This window comes from Mustelus asterias, chromosome 16, assembly GCF_964213995.1.
Source record: "Mustelus asterias chromosome 16, sMusAst1.hap1.1, whole genome shotgun sequence".
NCBI lineage: Eukaryota > Metazoa > Chordata > Chondrichthyes > Carcharhiniformes > Triakidae > Mustelus > Mustelus asterias.
The window spans coordinates 72,467,913-72,473,050 of record NC_135816.1 but is presented as its reverse complement, the minus strand read 5'-3'; the positions used below and the strand labels follow the sequence as shown (position 1 = coordinate 72,473,050).

Sequence of the window (5,138 nt, the reverse complement as noted above, 5' to 3'; positions counted from 1 at the left end):
CAACATATAAATCTTCAGCTGGAAACTGGACTTCACCCTTTGGCAATCTAAAGTGGAACACAAAACCTCAGCTTCTGCCCCGATGTTGATTGAGGGGTAAATACGAATCAGAACACTGCTGCTTTTCCAATTACTGCCTTGGGGTCTTTCATATCCATCCTGCCTTGTTCGCTTTGACTTCTCATCTGAGAGGAGCCATCTTCACTCAGTAACACTTCCTCAGTACCATAGAATCCTTACAGTGCAGAAGGAAGCAATTCAGCCCATTGGGTCTGCACCGACTCTCCAAAAGAGCTCCTTACCCATGCCCACCTGCCCTCCCTCCCTCCATTCCTATAACCCTGCGCATTTACCATGGCTAATCCACCTAACCTGCACATCTTTGGACTGTGGGAGGAAACCGGAGCATCCGGAGGAAACCCATGCAAACATGGGGCGAATGTGCAAACTCCACACAGCCACCCATGGCCTGAATCGAATCTGGGTCCCTGGTGCTGTAAGGCAGCAATGCTAACCACTGTGCCACCATGCCACCCAGAGGTGTAAAGTATTCTGCTTAACACACTGGAGGACGACTTGAACCCACAACTAGCCTTCTGCCATGAAGGCAAGTATACTCATTACGGAGCCACAGCTGGCACAAGAGTCAACTGACAGGATGCAGTAATAAGGTTGCAAATTATTATCCATACTCTTAATGTGCCCATAACACATTCCTCTCTGCACTATTTTAATGCAGGTGTTACCCATTTATGAGCACAAGTACATTACTGTAATTTCTATTTTGACATCGCTTAACCTGAATGTTAATTTGGTATTATTAACCTAACACAGCTTTAACTGCTTTCCACCACAGGGCATGGAGGCTGGACTGTCTCACACATTCACTGCTGCATGGAGGAGAGGCACGGGAAAAGAAAGCAAGCCCATCTTCCCGGGTTCTAGTTCAGCCTGAGTTTGATTAACAGCCTACTTTGTGTCAATCAATTCTACGTTCACAGAGCAAGTAAACAGCCTCACTTTGCCGTTCACTTTTGCCTCGGTATTTCCAAGTACCAGGGAATAGTCTTGATTTCCCTGAACCCCTTCCGTTTTGTTAATTCTCCTCTCAACCTTTTAAATGTTCCTCAGATCTGGCCTTGACCATGTCCCTCAGTCTTCCCAGCTAACTCTTCCAGCACCGCAGTGTCAGCCTCTCCTTTGCGCAGCCCCCGTTAAAAGAATAAAAATTATAAATAGAAATGCAGCAAATGCAGGTTTCCAGTGCAGGTATAAAGCCGACCTTGTGAATCAGTTGTCTGGTAGAGAAACTGCCTCTTTCTCCTCAGTGACAAAGAAAATCAGGCAGCTTCTCTAACAGTTGGACAGTCCATAATGCCAGCTTCACACCACAGTGCCAAGCAGGAAAGCGACCCTTTCTAGATTCATGCTTGCAAGTTTTTTCTTTCATCTGAATTTTATTTCCAAGAACTCTTTAATTTGCTGACCATTTCTGATTTCTGCATTAACCATGAAGTGATATTGTTTTCCTGCTCGCAATCATTCCTTTATCTATTGTCAACTGGTGTTTCTACATTATTTTACCCTAAGCTATTATCATGTAATATAGCATGTGCTCAATTGTAGAATGACAGGAAGGCAACATAGGTACAAGTCATTCGGCCCAATTGATCAAAATGGTGCTTATATGACACCCAAGCCATGATCTTTTTGAATGGCGGAGCAAGCTGGAGGGGCTGAATGGCCTACTCCTGCTCCTTGTTTGTACACATGTTTGTAAGCCTCCTCCAGTTCAAATTTCTTTTCCCACTCTGCTGCCACACTCAGCTAAATCCTTTCTCCCTCAATCAATGTTAACTCCCACAACGACATACATAAGGCAGCGAGTTCCAGATTGTCATTCCTCTGTGCAAAGAAATTCATCTGAAATTCTTTGCACAGTTGCTATCTTGTAGCTATATTCCCATTGTTCTGTACTCGCCCACAAGTGGAAACAGTTTCATCAAGTTCCCCCTATCAAACCTCTGCACTATTTTAAAGACCTCTATCAGAGAAAGGATTCCTGGCTGACACAACCTTTTCTGATAGCTTCATCCCTTCATTTTGTCAACAGCCAGGACAAAGCAGCCCACTTGATTGAAGCCTTTTCCACCATCTTAAACATTCATTCCCTCCACCATTGGCACACAGTGGCAGCCACGAGTACCATCTACTGCAGCAACTTGACAAAGATTTTTCGGGAAGTATCTCCGACATTGTGGACCTCTAACACCTAGAAAGACAAGGCCTGGAGATGCATGGGAATACTACCACCACCAGGCTGGCCTCAGAGTCGCACAGCATCCTGACTTGGAAATTTATCGCTATTCCTTCATCATCACTGGGTCGAAACCCTGGGACTTCCTAGCTAAAGAAGAGTGGGACTAACTTCACCAGCAGTTGACATAAGGCTGCTCGTCACCACCACCTCAGGGGTAATGGGGGATGGGCAATATAATGCTAGCCTAGCCAGTGACATCCATGTCATGTGAAAGGAAAAGAAAGATTAAGAAAAAAGAAAATGTTCTAAAATTTTCTGCACTCTTTTATGAGATCATCATATGTGCAAAATGGTTGGCATAATTGCCTACTTAACAAATGATACTTTAAAGCAAGTGATTGTGTATGAAGTGTTTTGGCGGGTTTCTGGGAGACATGCTAAGACATGATACAATTGCAAGGCTTTCTTTTGCTGGATATTGCTCTGCGTGTTTGTAAAGGAGATTTTGAGCAGCAGCAAGATCCTTAATTATCACCTTTTTCCCTTCTGGACTCTCCTCCAGAAAAAGAAAAGAAATGTATTCCATATTCCAATTCCATAAGATGTGAATTACATGAATCAATTGATTTATGCTATCGCAGCACTCATTTCCCCCCTGAGTCCAAGCAACATAACTTGGCTGGTGTCCAACATGCACTATGAGGAATCTTAAATTGGATCAATCTGCACATTTTGTGATTCCTTTTCCATATATTCTTCCACTTCTGACTGCTTGCCTTGCTCAGTTTCTCATACATACTGTTAAATCTTTTATTGACACCCTGGTTTCCGTCCAAGGATCTGAAATAGAATTGTGAAGCCAAGTGGGGCCTATTAGTCACACCATTCAATGCGAGAGCTACAGTGAGAGCACTTCACCCTTTAAAATCACTTCCACATCCTACAACTGGTCATATTGCAGGAGCTGATGGTCTGATTAATCGTGCAGCTCGGCTCAAGGTCAGAAAAGAACAGCAAAACCTCATCAATAATTCTGAACAATGTGACCACTGGAGGTGAGCATTGTCCAGTGATCTTTCACCTTTGCCACCAGGCTGCTCTAACATAATGGATGAAAGGTCCTCAACTCTGTACTGTAGGGTCTCTCAATGGAATGAGTTTACTCAGTCTGGCTCCAGCTCTTAGGGTACATAGGCTTACACAATGTGCCAAGCAGCACTTTCACTGTGAGTGCTGGCAAGGTCTGGTTTGTGGTATTAAGCTTTAAAAGCATTGCAATTCGGTGCATTCCGGGCTCAACACATTTCTGGGAGCAGAACAGAGCAATCGTTGCAAAAGTAGCTGAGTTTCCTGCACTTGATTCGGAGAGTTTTGGTGCTATGACTTCTTCACTATAATAGGAAAACATTCCGAGCTTAAGAAGGGGACAGACTCACAAGCAAAAAAAAACCTAACTCCTACAGCAAGGAGAAAGGCAAATATTGGATTGCGAACAAAAGTGAGAGATGGGTAGAGATCGAGAATCAAATAATGGCTCCTGCTGCAGAGTGTGGGGGAAGAGGTTATTCTCTATATAGTATAGTAGGACCAGGCAGAGGCAAGGGGGAGGGGGGGGGGGTGTCTGGATCTCCAATCCAGGATGGGAATCTGATACCCAGATCATTTCTGGGTTCTGACTCCATGTTGGGCCAGTTTCAGTGACACAATGGCCCGGATTTTACCGGCCAGCCTGCCAGGAGAATTGGAATGGGCGAGGAGTGGAGCATGGAAAGGTCTGTTGATCTCGGGCGGGATTTTACAGTCTCGGGACGAGCGAGGCCATACAATCCTGCCCAAGTGATTTTCATATGCAAAGGGCCCAACTGGCCCTGGGGCAAGTCCTGTGCCCAATCAGCAGCACTGGGGGTGGCCTAGGGGAGGGGAATAAACCTAGACAGCCCTTCAAAAAGGCAAACAGTAAAAACGATAGGGGTCGTTGACTGATGTGTACAACAGGGACCTTGAAGGCCAGCACTGGCATGGGCAAGCATCCATGGGTGGCACCAAGTTTCTTGGATGCCTCCCGTGAGGCTCTAATAGATGTAGTGGCGGACAGCACAGAGTCCTTAGAATCATAGAATCACTACAGTACAGAAAGAGGCCATTCGGCCCATCGAGTCTGCACCGACCACAGTCCTACCCAGGCCCTACCCCCATATCCACCCTCTAACCTACGCATCTCAGGACACTAAGGGCAATTTTTAGCATGGCCAATCAACCTAACCCGCACATCTTTGGGGGAGGAAACCGGAGCACCCGGAGGAAACCCACGCAGACACGAGGAGAATGTGCAAACTCTACACAGACAGTGACCCAAGCCGGGAACCGAACCCAGTTCCCTGGAGCTCTGAAGCAGCAGTGCTAACCACTGTGCTACATGCCTCCCCAAAGCTACGCCCGAACAGGGACTTGAACCCTGGACCCTCAGATTAAAAGTCTGATGCTCTACCGACTGAGCTATCCGGGCTCCTTGTTCTTATAAAAGAAGAATTGAGCTCAAAGACACTGAGAGAGCCAGGATAGACGTGGTGACAGCAGAAAAAGGACCTGAACGTTATGGGTCCAATATACAAATAGACTCAATGGTCTGATAATGTCTGGACAGGTGAGTGACAATTGACACCTAGGTGACGGGCCTCTAGTTCTCTATAATCCAGTGTTCCAATGGCGCAATCGGTTAGAGCCTGGTACTTATACAGCAGTGCAGCCAACGAGCTATGCCGAGGTTGTGAGTTCAAGCCTCGCCTGGAGCAAATATTTTGGGGCGGCATGGTATCACAGTGGTTAGCACTGCTGCCTCACTGCGCCAGGGACCTGGGTGCAATTCCGGCCTCGGGTC

At 46.3% G+C, this 5,138-nt stretch overlaps 1 non-coding gene across 1 annotated transcript; it reads right to left on the bottom strand.

The window, feature by feature from the left end:
* Positions 1-4,693: 4,693 nt before the first annotated feature.
* On the bottom strand, positions 4,694-4,766 carry trnak-uuu (transfer RNA lysine (anticodon UUU)). Its single transcript has one exon. It is a non-coding gene; the product is annotated as a tRNA-Lys (tRNA).
* Between the last annotated feature and the right edge of the window lie 372 nt (positions 4,767-5,138).